Below are 15,585 nucleotides of genomic sequence, written 5' to 3'. Positions count from 1 at the left end.
TTGATATGTAATATGAGATTTATCAAATATAAAAGAAAATATTAACTCTTAGCATTTATCTTTTATGAGTCTCATCCTTATTCTCATTTCTTCTCTAAATTATAAGTTCTAGCATAAACTCTATGCGTATTTCTTACGCATATTTCTCATTTATTTTATTAATTTTTAATTAAATTTAATAATTAACAATTTAAATAAAAAGTGTATAAAATAAAAGAGTACAAACTGACCCTCTGTTCTGCAAACATCAAAGCAGAGTAAAAAGAACTTTCTCAGGATTTGTATCTATTATTTGATACCATGTGGAAATAAGAGACGACACAATGAGATAAGAAAAGAAGAAAACAAGCTATTGAAATTGATTTTTGTGCGTGTTGTCTTCGATTACAAGTAATCTGTTTATACATAAAGAGATGGGAGACGAATCCAGTATTGACATCAATTCCATTAACGTGATTCAGCCTAAGTATAAAATGATAGCATCAATATGTACAGAATCAATCTTGCACAATGTGCACAGTAGACACATGGTGAATTGCAGCCAGATGTACTTTTCTTGTTTGGTTGATTGACGAATCTGGGGTTTCCTTCTTTGTTTAGCTGATGTTAATTGATTGCTTTCCTTAACAGCAAGATTGAGATTCTGAAGATAAAAAATAAAAAATAAATAAAATTAAAAAAAAAACATATAGATATTTAGCTTAATAAAAACTTTTAAGAGAAATTTTGATGAGCATCATCCACAGCATTAATTGTTGAAGCAATCAGCATGATCGCTATGCTTCCAACTGTCGTCTATATAAACTGGCTTCAAGAAAGCTATACACAAATCCACATTCGAGTTCTCTCTCTCTCTCTCTCTCTCTCTCTCTTGGCAACGATGTGTCCCAGGCGAGACAAGGGTCTTAGAAACCATGATTTAAATGCGGAGCTGTACGAAGCGTTGCTGAAAAAAGACGCGGAGAAGGTGAAAGAGCTGTGTGAACAAGTTGACGAGCGAGGATTGCACATATTGACAATACACGACGACACGGTGCTCCAGGCGGCCACTTACTCCAAACAAGCCGGCTTGGTGCTCAGCCTTCTAGAGTCCTTGCCTGACCGCCATATAGACAAAATGACCCGCCAAAACCACGTAGGAAACACTGTCCTCCACAACGCTGTCACATCAAACCAATCACTCGCCGTTGTAAGGAAGGTGTTAGATAAAGCTCCGGGACTGCTGTGCATGCGGAACCTTGGAGAGACTGCGCTTTTCCGGGCAGTCCGTTATGGCAAAATGGAAGTGTTCCACTTTCTTGCAGGAAAAATTATGGGTTACGATGAAGCAACTCAGAAACCCTTCCTTCAAAGGAGTGATAAAACTACAATTCTACACATGGCTATCCTTGTTCAGCACTTCGGTAATTAGTTATCCCACCCACAACAGTATAAGACCATGCCCTTTAATGTGGTAATTAATATAAAGATTACTTTCTTTGATTGTTTTTTTTCCTTTGTATAAAATTGGAGAACAGATTTGGCCCTGGCCATTGCAAGACGTTTCAAACACTTAGTTGGTGAACAGGACATGGACGGGATGACTGGTCTTCAGCTGCTATCGTGCAACCCTGGAGCTTTTCAACGTAAGGCTAAAAAGGAATTCCAGGAGCAAATCTTCAGTTCTGGTTCGTACACTCTCTATGCTTAAACCCTATTCTATTGATATTCCCTTGATTAATTTATAATTTTCCCCTTGACTACCCCCCGGCCATGCTACCATTAGTTCCAAACAGAGGCCAATTAACCTCACATTTTTCATCCAACTAACAAATAGACAACACATTTTATTAGTTGTAAATCACATCATATATATATATATATATCCCAAAAAAAAAATCAAAAATCAAAAAACTAAGATTATATTACACAGAATGGCTATTCCATTAAGAAAAGAAATAATTTTTATTTAAATAGAAGAATATGAAATGAAATAGCATTAGAGAGGGGCGGACCTATCCTTGTGTTGGGGGGTCCATGGCAACCCCAAAAATTTTGAAAGCCCTTAAGAAAATATCAATTTTTGTACTATGGCCCATGCAAATGACAAATCTATCTCAAGCTTCGCTTCTTTTCTTTTAGTCCCCAATATCTGGATGTGCTTGGAAGAAAGTAATGAATAAAATACATATTTTCATGGACGCATTTTTATCTAATCGTACTTTTATGAACTTACTTGTTCTATCTCATAACTTTTCTTTTTTAACATGCCACTATTCATCAATTCTGACTTTTTTAGGTATTTTACTTAGCATATGTTCTGCCCAGATAAGGATATTAGTAATGGGTATAAAACTCGTTTTCTCTCTAAGAAAACTCTCCCTGGAACTTTCGTTCCCTCCTGAGACTCTTTCTCGTTTCTTGCCATCTTCTCCTCTCTCTTTCCCCTCCTCTTTACCTTATTCTCTCCTATGGATCTAGAATCTCTCATCTCTCAGACTGAGGCCCTCTTGTGGGAGGATCCATCCACTCAAATAGAAACTATCCAAATCAACTCTATCAATGATGAATGTTTGCCTCTTATATGACATCTCATCTCACAAAAAACCCATAACAACCAATCAGTCAATGCTACCCTTAACAAAGCTTGGGAGTTTGCTGTGCCTTTCTCCTTTGCTGCTCTTGGTCCCAATAAGTTCTTGTTCAAATTCAACAAACAGGAGCATATTGACAGAATTCATAAGCAACCCACCTGGAATGTCAATGGTTCTCTTCTTTCCCTGCAACAATGGTCTCCAAAGGCAACTATGGGGGAGCTGTCAACAAATATGTCTCCTTTCTGGATTCAGATTCATTGCCTTCCTTTGCTAATTTGTCCCTCAAGAATGCTATAGCTTTTGGCAAAGGCATGGGACAGCTTATCAAAGTGGAGGATATCAGTGGAGCAAACAAGACCTTCAGAAGCTATCTCAGAATTCTTGTTGAGATCAATGTTTACGAACCTCTGAAGCCAGGATTCTCATTTCGTCGTGATGAAGGTCAGCCAATCTGGATTTCTTTTAAATATGAAAGGTTAGACATTTATTGTACTTCTTGTGGAAGAGTTGGTCACAAAAACCAAAGCTGCCGTGCCCTCCCTGAAGAAACCTTCCCAGAAAAATATTCCATCTCTCTCAAAGTGAACATTTTCTCAAATTTGCTCCCTTCATCCTCTGGTGCATGGGGATATTCAGAGGGTGTTTCGCCCCAATCTCAGCCTTCCTCAACTCAAAAAACCATTCAGACCACCGGGGAAGATCCCATGACGCACAAATATCTCAACTCTACCCACCTAACCACATCTTTTCTTAATCCTCTCAAAAATCTGTCTCTGCAACCCCCAAAACCTACAACTCTACCTCAAGTACCACAGTCCACCTCTCATCAACCCCTCTCCTCATTAAATGCAACCCATGCTAAACCACCTACCACCACTAGAATCGACTCTATTGCTTTAAAAGATCCTACCCTGTTACATCACTCAACCCCCCAGCTCACCTCCACTGAAAACTATCCCGTTATAGTCACCCCAACCAACCCTTTCCCCGGTTCTATCTCAATTGAACTGAACCACTTCAATCCTGGGCCAGGTTCTGTCACTAATACAAAAGCCCACATCAACCTGGGAAAAAATCCCATCACCAGCCCAACCCATTCTTCTATAAATTTTTCCCATCCTACGGTTTTCACAAACTCCTCAAACACTATCCCCTCTCCCGCCAAAAAACCTCCCTCAAAGCACACTCCTTTTTCCAGACCCTCTCATTATCCACATCACCACCAAAAATCAACAAGACCTCTCTTACCTGACAATGAACCTCCAACCTCTCATTCCCCTACTCACAAAACTCATCTCAAAAAGAAAAGAAATCGTCTTACTGGAAACCTCAACCCTCTCAAAAAAGGTCCTGGATCTTCTCACTTTGATCATCTTGTTTCAGATGATATGGAAACCACTTACCAGATTGACACCAATACCACCCTGCCTAACCCTTCCTCACCCCATCTACTCCACCATTTTTTCAAAGCATCCCGCAAGGGTAAGCAGGTTTCAACCCCTGCTCACAACACCTTCTCTGAATCAAGGGACAATGTTTTGTCCCCCAAGACATCATGAAAATCCTCTCTTGGAACTGCAGGGGGCTTTCTAGGCCAGCTACAGTTCGTTCTCTGCGGATGCTCATCCGCGATAACAACCCTGACATTCTCTTCCTCTCTGAAACTAAATCTTCCCCTTCTCTTGTCTCTACTATTCTCAACAGACTTGGCTTCTTTCTTCTGTCCCAAGTTGCCCCTGGTGGTTCTAGTGGTGGCCTTGTTCTTGCTTGGAGACCTGGTGTTGACTTGGAATGTTTTATAACCAACAAGAACAATATCTCTGCTTGGTGTTTCTCGAATCCTCCTCACTTTCTTTGGATCCTCTCTTGTATATATGGCCCCCCTGATAGAAGAGATAAACTAGCCTTCTGGGACACTTTCACTTCTGTTGGTGAAGATTTTGTTAGTCCTTGGCTATGCATTGGTGATCTAAATTTTGTGCTTGATCAATCTGAGAAGCAAGGAGGTAGGATGGTAGCTAGTTCCTCCTCTTGCCCTTTCAAGCAATTCATTGATCATTTTGGTTTGGTAGATTTAGGATTTGTTGGAAATCCCTTCACTTGGTGCAACAATAGGCAAGGTAATGATTCTATCAAAGAGAGACTGGATAGAGTTTTAGCTTCTCTTAGTTGGATTCATCTCCATCCTAATTATTCCCTTCTCCATATCCCAGCCACAAATTCTGACCATCACCCTATTTCTCTCAATACTGCATACCACTCCACCTTTTAGATTTGAAGAATTCTGGACTAGAGATCCTACCTGCGCATTAGTCATTGATGATGCTTGGAATAGGCCTGTTTTTGGTTCCCCTGCTCACTGTCTAGTCAAGAAACAGATTCATACTAAAGCCTCTTTAAAAAGGTGGAACTCTTTACATTTTGGGAACATCCAAACTAAGATTAAATCCACAAAGGCCTTGATTGATCAAGTCCAACAGCTTCCCCCAAGCCCTAGCTCTTTCTCCACTGAAACCAATCTGAAGACAGCTCTTGATGAGCTACTTATTAAAGAAGAGATTCTTTGGAAATCCAAATCCAGAGAAATTTGGCTTACTTGTACCGATCTTAACACAAGATTCTTCCACACCTCCACCATCATAAGATGAAGATCCAATGCTGTTATTTTCTGAAAACCAGCTCAGGGGGTTGGATCTCTGATAGAGCAGCTATTGGAGGGAATTTTGTTTCTCACTTCTCCAACCTGTTCTCCTCTTCCTCTCCTCCTATTGATAATGAATTATTGGATCTGTTTCCTCCCATCATCACTGAAGATGACAATATCTCCAAGTGTTCTATCCCAACTGAAGATGAGGTGATCCAAGCTCTCTCTAGTCTAGGTTCCACCAAAGCTCCTGGTCCTGACGGTTTTACAGGTTTATTCTACAAAAAATACTGGTCATCTGTTAGAAGAGATGTTTTGGATTGTGTTTGGAATTTCTTCCACAACAACCACCTTTTAAGAGAACATAACCACACTTACATTACTCTGGTGCCTAAACATAGTGGTTCTCACACAGTGCATCAATTCAGACCCATTAGCCTTTGTAACGTTGTTTACAAGATTATCTCTAAAATTTTGGCTAATCGTTTGAAGTCTCTTCTCCCCAAGATCATTTCTCCTCTCCAATCAGCTTTTGTGCCCAATAAAAATATCCGAGACAACACCATATTAGCTCATGAACTTCTTCACTCTTTTAAGCTCAAGAAAGGGAAAGGGGGTTTCATGTTTCTTAAGAAGGATATAGAAAAAGCTTTTGACAAGATGGAATGGAAGCTGATTTTAGCCATTATGCAGAATTTGGGGTTCAATAATACTTGGATTAAGTGGATTGAGACTTGCATCTCCTCGACCTCTTTTTCCATCCTTATTAATGGCAGCCTTTTTGGTTTGTTTTCTCCAAAAAGAGGTTTGAGGCAAGGAGACCCCCTCTCCCATTTCCTCTTTATTTTGGGCTCAGAACTTTTCTCTAGATTGTTGTTCAAAGAGGAAAGGCTTGGAAATATTAGAGGTATGCAGATTGCCAGAAACACTCCTACTATCCATCATTTGTTGTTTGCTGATGATCTTCTTATTTTTGGAAAGGCTACCTTACTTGAAGCTTCAAGTATCAAATCTTGTCTTGATAAATATTGCTCTTGGTCTGGTCAATCCATCAATGCCAGTAAATCCTCCATTAGATTTAGCAAAAACACCTATCCCTCCACCTCCTCCACCATCCTCAATATTTTACCCTACAATCTCAATCTCAATTGTTCCATCTATCTTGGCCTTCCTATTTTTATGGGTAACTCCAAACAGGTAGCCTTCCATTGTATCCTTGATAGAGTCCATCACAAAATAGAAGGTTGGAGAGCCAAAACCCTCTCTCAAGCTGGTAGGTTGGTGCTCATTAAAGCTGTGGCAGCAGTTGTTCCCTCTTATGCTATGAGCACTTTTTTGCTTCCTCTAAGCATCTGCAAAAAGTTAGATCAAATGTTCAAGAACTTCTGGTGGGGTTTTCCCCCTAAAAAAGTCAGAAACCTCTCTCTCAAGTCAAGGACTCTTTGTGTTGCCCAAAAGTTTCTGGAGGCTTGGTTTTCAGAAAAATGAAAGATGTCAATCTAGCTCTTATTTCAAAGCTTGGTTGGAAGCTCCAATCCAACTCTGACTCATTGTGGGTGTCCCAACTCAAAGGTAAGTATCTTCTTTCTGGTTCTTTTCTCTTCCCCCCTCCCCATTCTTCTCCCTCTTGGATATGGAAAGGAATCCTCTCTTCACAGCCAATTATTTCCCAAGGAGCCTGCCATAGAGTTCGTCTTCATTCCTTCATTCCTATTTGGAACTCCCCTTGGATTCCATCTATTCCATCTTTTCTTCCAACCCCACATCCTCTTAATCCCCCCAACTCTTCTAACCTTTTAGTTTCTGACCTCATCAATCCTAATGCTACTTGGAAAATCCCTCTTCTTCTTTCTCTTTTTGCCTTACATATTGTAAGGGAAATTCAGAAAATCTTCATTAATCCTACTCCTAGATCTGATTTGTTATGGACCTCCTCTTCCTCTGGCCATTTCTCCTCCAATTCTGCATATAGATTGATCAGCAACCCTAGAGTCTCCTTATACTGCTCTCCTTTGGATTCGAATTCTTGGAAGCTTTTGTGGAAACTAAAGATAAACGCTAGGCTCAAACTCTTTCTTTGGAAAATAGCATGGGATATCATCCCTTCAAAGGCTAGACTCAAAGCAATTTTTCCTATCTCCTCTGCAAATTCCCTCTGCCCTTTCTGTAAAACTGAAGAAGATTCCCTCCTTCATTTGTTTTTCAGATGCAGTTTTGCTAGAATAGCATGGAGATCTTCTTTCTGGCCTCTTGCTTGTCTTCTCTAAATCTTTCTAGATGGATTAAAGGAATCATCTATCCTCATTTTACTTTTGGCATCCTTCAATCCGAATCACATCTCTTGAGAATTTATGCTGCTGTTCTTTGTCATCTTTTATGGTTTAGTAGAAACAAAGCAATTCGTGAAGGCATTATTCCAGACATCTCAAAGTTAGTTGCTTCCATCAAAAAGACATCTTTAGCTCATGTTGCAGCCTGGCACTCCTCTTCTGCTAAAGTGGTTGAAGTCTGGTCTCCCCCTCAGGAAGGTCATCTCAAGATCAATTTTGATACAGCAATCAAAGATCAATTTTCAGCCCAAGCAGCAGTCTGCAGAGACCACAAAGGGATCATCATCAAAGCTATTTTCCAGATCAATCCCCCCTGCTCTCCAAACTTTGGTGAAGCTCAGGCTACTCTCCTTGCTGCCTCCTTGGCAGTGTCTTTAAATCTTAAGAATTTCACCATTGAAGGGGACTCTCTTATTGTAATTTCAGCACTTCAATTCTCAGCTATCATTCATGATTGGAGTATTGAAAAAAATTATTTTAGATTCCTTATCTCTTCTCCCTCCCTCTTAGATTCCTTATCTCTTCTCCCTCCCTCTTCTAAGTGGGAGGCAAAGAAGATTAACAGAAGTGCAAACTTCTACGCCCATCATGTGGCATATTGGGCTGTGGCAAGAGTTCACTCAGGCTGCATTTCCATTTTTTCCCCTTTTTCTCCTCCCCCAGCTGCTTGTAGTGGTTTAGAACCACCCTTTGTTTTCTTTCCCTCTTGAGGGGCTGTATTGCTCTTTTTCTGTTAATGCTATGTTTGTTACAAAAAAAAAAATGGATATTAGTAATGAAATTAGTTAGTGATGTGAGAGAAAGTTAAGAGGTGGGCAGTGTAAGAATTGGGCTTATCTTTTTCAGCCTAATGCCCTAACTACCCATTAAAATGCAATACCTTAATTTTAGATGGGTAAAATTCTTTCAAATTATATTTTTATTTTTTATTTTTTAAAAAAAAGTTATTCTATTAAATGGATATTTGTCTCTAAAATAAGTTAATTTTTCATGTATTTTTAAAAATGCATGTAAGAATCTTGTGTGTGTGTGTGTGTGTCTATATATATATATATATATATATATATATATATATATATATATATATATATATATATATATATAATCCCTCTATATGTGTGTGTGCATATTTATAGGTTCAGACCCCCTACATAAAAAATCCTGGTTCCGCCCCTAGCCTTGGAATATCATTCTTATCATATACTCTAACATCAATGTTGGTTTATTCCATGCCTTTTTTCATTCATAATAAAAGCTATTTATTTTTTCTAATGGACTAATCATTGCGCGTACCAAATGTAATCTAAAACTAAATCATTTCATTAGTTTACAGGCCAAAACTACCTTGACCACAATAAACATTGACATTGACCTAACACGAAATCCTAACCAATCAAACCCCAAATGTCATTGAGCACCAAATTAGAGCACTAGCACTAGACTAGCCAAACAAAGAATCTTTTCAAAGCTCCTCCACAAAAAATAAAAAATAAAAAATAAAAAATAAAAAATAAAATAAAAACAATAAAGGAACAAAAAATCAAAGGACAATCATAAAATGCTAACGTAACAGTGAAAATCATCATTAGATTTTGGATGAATCTCTATTAAATTTTAGATCTAATGATGTTTTTAACTATCATGTCCGATAGTCGGCACTTGAGAGCGTCTACCTAAAAGTGCATGTATCATTTCTCTAAATGAAATTTAGTGCATTAAAACTACATTTTTGAATAAGTTTAAATTGCTGAAGAATTCTCTGCCACAAAAATCATTGTGTTATGCTTAGATAGATAGATGCTTTTGAAGAGCCTGCTATATTTTTTCCCTTGGAGAAAAACCAATTAATTTAAATGAAACAATTACTGCACTTCTCAACTTAATGTACAGTACTCAACTTAATTACATTGTACTTCAGTCAAACGGATACCATCAACTGAAACTGAAAGGCGAGAGGAAATATATAAATCGGCTGTGAAGCTTGCTAAGTTCTTAATAAAAAGAGATACCTCGTGGGAGGCTACTTATCCAGGACTTGATCAAAGTAAGCCTATGCTTCACTTATATGGTAGTAGTACTCTTAAAGTAGAGACCCTCATGAGTTCACTGGGTCAAGCGGAGGGGGAAACAGGAACTCCTTTGTTTTTAGCAACTAAGTCGGGGTGTGTAGAGATTGTTGAAGAAATACTCAAAATATACCCTCAGGCAGTGGAGCATATTGATGAGAAGGGCAGGAACATCTTGCATGTAGTGATCAAGTTCCGTCGATTAAAGATATTTGAGCTACTAGAAAGAGCGGAAGTATCAATGAGGAGGCTGGTTCGAAAAATTGACAACGAAGGGAATTCCATATTGCATACAATTGGAATAAAAGTTACAGATTATGTGCCTGATAAGATGCTAGGCCCTGCGCTTGAATTGCAACAAGAGTTACTTTGGTTTGAGGTGGGGTTTCTGCTTAATTAATTTCTAGTACCCTTTGTCTTACTTATATGGGCACACAAGCATAATTGCTCTCATAATAAGAATATATGGCCTGTCTTGACTCCTTTGTTCATGTGCAGCGCGTAAAGAAATGCCTTCCACCCCATTTAATCGATCACCGTAACAATATGAAGCAAACCGCAGAAGGGTTTTTTGCTACATCAAATAAAGAACTCAGGAAAGCAAGCACAGAATGGTTAAAGCGGACCTCATAAGGATGCACTGTTGTGACAATTCTTATCGCTACTGTTGCCTTTGCTGCGGCCTACACAGTACCTGGAGGTCCTGATAATAAGACCGGTATCCCAGTCCTCCAAAAGCATCCTTTATTTGTGGTCTTTACGGTGACTGATGTATTGTCCCTTTCATTTGCTTTGACATCAGTCGTTATATTTCTCTCGATCCTCACATCACCATTTCGACTAGCAGACTTTACGTATTCTCTTCCAAAAAAACTGATGCTAGGCTTTACATTTTTGTTCCTCTCCGTGTCTGTGATGATGGTAGCATTTGCAGCAACAGTCCTCCTCATGTTACAAAATGGGGAAAATTGGAGAAAAGTTATCCTAAATTCCCTCTCTTTCCTACCAGTTGGCATCTTTGCGTTTTCATATTTCCCTCTCTATCTATCACTATCAACAACCTGCATGTACTTGCTCGATAAGATATGGCGGGCACTTACTTGGAGCTGTCGTATTCCAGTGCTACTGCTATCTACGTTGACCAAATTGTTCAGCTACTGTAAAACTCGAACCAATGATTCCCCTAATGCCCCTCAGCCTCGAAGTGCCAAGTCCCCGACTTCACTAGAGGACTCTAATTTCTCCGTTTGAGAGGGTCATGACAGTTGGCCTTTGGAACCAGTACTATATTAGGATATTTCAATTCCCATGGATGAAAGTAATGCAACAAGTTAATCAGGTGTACCATGAACATGTAAAAAATTCTCTAGCGATGTACTTAAGTGTCTTCTGCTTCTTCCAATAAAATATAAGCTGTCGGAATTTTAAGGGAACACGAACAAATTAAAATATCTTATTTGGGTCAAATTTATTTTTGATAAGGAAATTATTATAATTTGTATATCTCTTGTGCATATGTTTTGTATATATCTCTTATGTGTATTATCGTTATTGAATTTAAGTTGACACATAATGTGCAGATGAAAAATATTTACAAAAAAAAAAAAAAAAGTGCAAATAATGTATCCTATTGGTAAATTTGGGGTACATAATCGGTAACCTTATCCAAAATAGGGTTTGGCAATGAATTATAGACAATCCGAGTAATGCTACAAGTTCATCTTGTGTCACTCTTGTATCCCTCCAATGATGATGTGGCTCTTAAAATCAACATTGGGCTTGTGATTGATTATTATTGGATTTTGATCAAATAATGATTTTAAAAGCCACTTCTTTTTTGAAAGGACACAAGAGAGACTTCTAGAATTATAGACAATCCAAATAGCCATACATAGAGGAGGCCTTGTTCATGCCTGCTGTGTTTGAAAAAATTTCTCCAATTCATTAATATGTTAAATTAACATGTCTTAAAATATACGATTCTCAATGTAGTTTTAATATGATTAACAATGCATAATTTTATACTCATCCAATTAAAAATGCATTTAGTAGTTTATTAAAGGACATGCATTTTAAATATATGTAAAAATTACATGATCTAAGGACATATATTGTTAATTTAATAGAGTTTCACTAATTCAGTTTGGAGGAAAACTTTGTTATTTGTATAAATACTATGAGGATTTCTTATTTATAATATTGATTTTCAATTAAATTTTGTTGTTACCGTGCACAACAATGATGAATAATATAGAATTGAAAAAAGAATCAAGACACAGATTTAAGGTGCTTCAGCAATGTGCCTACGTACATAGAGAGTACGGCTGTATTTTACTATTAATCATTCAGGGTCACATCATAACACATATATAGGAAAACCTTAAACCCTAATTGTAGGGATGTATTTTGAAAATTCACAAAACACCATGTACCATACCGCAAGGGCCTTGCCCCCGCACCCCACAACCTAGTCATTCCCTCCGCAAACTTAATTATGCACATGAGCCAGTAGACTCCCGCTCCATCTACTTGACCAACCACTAGTATTCTAATATGAGCCACTAGTTCTAACAAATTTAATAATTAAATTTAAAATAAAAAAGTGTACAAAACAAAATATACAAATAATATTATCCTTTCTAAAAAATTAGGCCACACATCTCTGACCTTACCGTGAAAAACATCACATTACAGCCCTCTTTCAATAAATTCCAAAGAATTAATAGTGGAATGATTCAGATCCCCCTATGTAACCCTTCCCTTTTGTTTGTATTTGCTCAAAAAATAAATAAATAAATAAAAATTCCAAAGAGCTAGTCTCTCTCTTTCCCTAGTAAGATAATTTCCATCTTAGTGATCAGTGTCTTGACCTCCCCTAGTGAATGCCTACTGGACGTCACAGTGCCTTTACAATTCATCTTGCTTCTTTCCTCCCCCTTCCATCATTTCTCTTTTTCTATCCTTTTTTTTTTTAAAAAAAAAAAATATATATATATATATATATATATATATATATATATATATTATTTTTCCTCCTCTTTTATCTTCAACTTGGAAGCCAGATCTACAATGCCTCCCTTCCCCCACCGCCCACGCGCCACCCTACCACCGTGACCAAACTCCATTGCGTCCATCAATATCCTTTGGTTCGACTTGTGTGCACCACACCAGCTTCACAGTATGAGTTATTTAACAGCAGGATTAGTGAGCTGGATTAGCAAATGTTTATCACGTGTAATAATGAGCTGGATTGTTAGTTAAGCTGGTTAGAGAAGTTGTTAAGTAGTTAATTTGGTTAAACTCTCAATTAATCTATTTTTCCTCTGTAAAAGTTTGTAGTATAAATACTGAACAAGTGTATATTTCTCATTAATGCAAATGATCAGTAAAGCTTTCACAGTTTTTCTCTCAAGTTCATCTGCATTAATTTACATATTGCGCAATACTCTATTTATAGACTCAATCAATATTGTTAGAGGAATGCTAGGTTTATAAACAAATTTTACAAAACATGATTGAAAATAAGATAAATTTAAAATGAGCATTTTTCATATTGTTAAAACAATAGCAAATGTTAGTTGGCTTTAATAAATGTATTCATTTTCTTTTCACTTCTTTTTTTTTATGTAAAACTAGCATATAATCTATTATAATTTAATTTAAAAATTTAAACGCATCTCATTTTACTTTTCATTATAAGTTAAAATAGGTATGTGAAAAAAATCTATCACGCATCTTTTAATGAAAATACATACTAAAGGTTATACACTGTACATTACTGAACATGGATTTTTTTTTTTTTTTTTTTTTTGAAGTGTACCAAACATGTATATAATGAAAAGTATAAAAGAAAAAAAAAATACTAAGAAGGACACTTAAATTCTGATGATCAAATTATTAATAGAAAATTAGTAGAAAACTCTGATATTGTTCATGTGATACTTGTTATACTGCAATACAAATAAAACTCATAAAGTTCTAATCATTTCAGAAAAATACAAAGTAAAATAAACAAAATTTTCACTCTTCTTTTTAATACAAAATAAAACATACATTTCAATTAAATAAACGCATCTTCATTTTTTTTCTTTTTTTTTTTAATTACAGGCTAAAAATAGTCATGTTAAAAAATCAATCATCGCTCTTTCAATAAAAAGACCTGCTAAAGGTTATATTTAAATACAAATAAAATTTACATAATTCTGAACATTTGAAAAAAAAAAAAAAAAATTATGAATACAAAATAAAACAAAATCTTTCAATCAAGATTTAATGCAATCAAATAAATCGTCTATCTTATTTCAATACAAATAAAACCTATATAATTCCAAATAAAAAAAAAATACAAAGCAAAATAAACAAACTTTGTTTTTTTTTTTTTTTAGGAATACAAAATAAAAGAAAATTTTTCATTCAACATTTAATTCAATCAAATAAATCATTCCACATCAAATTCGTTACTTAATTATCGGTTTGGTGTCCTAAAAGCATTTTTATATGAAAAATACTTCCAAAATCCCCCCCCCCCCCCCCCCTCCCCAAAAAAAAAAGGTTGATATATTGTCAACTGTATTGATGCTTAATTTAGTATCGATTTGTCTTATATTGCTTTCAAAAGCAGAGGAAAAAAAAAAAGACACTTAAAAATATGATTGAAAATCCGAGTAAATTACACAAACAATAAAAAATAAAAAAATAAAAAAATCCATAAACATTCAAATGAATTAAAACATAAGACCTTTAATTTTAGTTTAATATATATAAATTAGAATATGTTAAAATAAAAATAAAATAAAAAAAGTTAAAGAAAAATAATTACCTCCAAGTTGAATTTTTAGGCCAATAAATTATGTTTTTGTTAATGTTGGAGAGTGGAGAAAGAGAAAGAGGTGGAGAGATGTTAATGTTGGAAAGTGGAGAGAGAGAGAGAGAGAGAGAGAGAGAGAGACGTGGAATTAGAGTGAAAGACTTGAAAAAAAACAAAAAACAAAAAAAAAAAAAAAAAGAGAGAGAGAGAGAGAGAGAGAGAGACGTTGAGAGAGATAAAACAAAAATATGAACAGGTTTTAATTTTTAACTATGCACTTTTTAAAATAATGAATTAAAAAATCGGTTTAGTATTTAAAAAAATAAGTTCACGCCACATGTCGCATTTTGAAGGCACTTCAAAGAAGGTTTCGGCTATTATAAATGATATATGATTTGATTTGTATTATTTTGTTTCCTTATTTGATTTGGGCATTGATAATACTTAATTTATAAAATAATTTATATATGGAAAACTCTTGAAATATAATTAAATGCCATTAACTATGCTAATTTAATGACCGGTTTTTTAAGTAAAAACCGGTTTACTCTTAAAAAATCGGTTCACAAATTATGTCTTAAAAAATTGGTTCAGCATTAAAATAAAAAGGGTTCATACCACATGACGCAATATTAAGACACTTTTAGAGTGATTTGGCTTATATATATATATATATATATATATATATGACTCTTTTTACCGTCTTTCATGAAGATAAAAAAATTCCAAATAAAACTATATATATATATATATATAATAATTTTGACAAAAAAAAAAAAAAGTTTCACCCGACTCACGAGACAGTAATAGCTATCCGGCCTTGAGAGAGAAAGAAGCTTATTCTGAATCTTAATTTAACAACACATGTATTGTGAAGACCCAAAAACACAATATTCGTAGCAATCTTCCCTTACAAAAATCCTAGAATAAAGGTTTTAAGCGTGCACTTTCCGTGCAAAAGCTAGAGCATCAAATTTAGTCTTTATTTAATTTATAGTTGTAGCGCCTGACTTTATTAGTTCATGAAGCAAAGTATATTAAAAAACTAGGCATAAAAAGATTCGTTTCTGCTCTCACTTGACAGATCGCACGCTGTCTAAGAAACACAGCATTAATCTCACAAAGACACTGTGAAAGAGACAGAGAGAGAGAAAACAGAGAG

General features: G+C 35.8%; 1 pseudogene; it reads left to right on the top strand.

Moving 5' to 3' along the window:
• The first annotated feature begins 880 nt into the window (after window positions 1-880).
• LOC132170141 (uncharacterized) lies at window positions 881-10,867 on the top strand (annotated as a pseudogene).
• Window positions 10,868-15,585: the final 4,718 nt, after the last annotated feature.

The sequence above is a fragment of the Corylus avellana genome, chromosome 1 (assembly GCF_965113065.1).
Source record: "Corylus avellana chromosome 1, dhCorAvel1.hap1.2, whole genome shotgun sequence".
NCBI classification, from domain to species: domain Eukaryota; kingdom Viridiplantae; phylum Streptophyta; class Magnoliopsida; order Fagales; family Betulaceae; genus Corylus; species Corylus avellana.
This window is presented reverse-complemented; position numbering and strand designations above follow the sequence as displayed.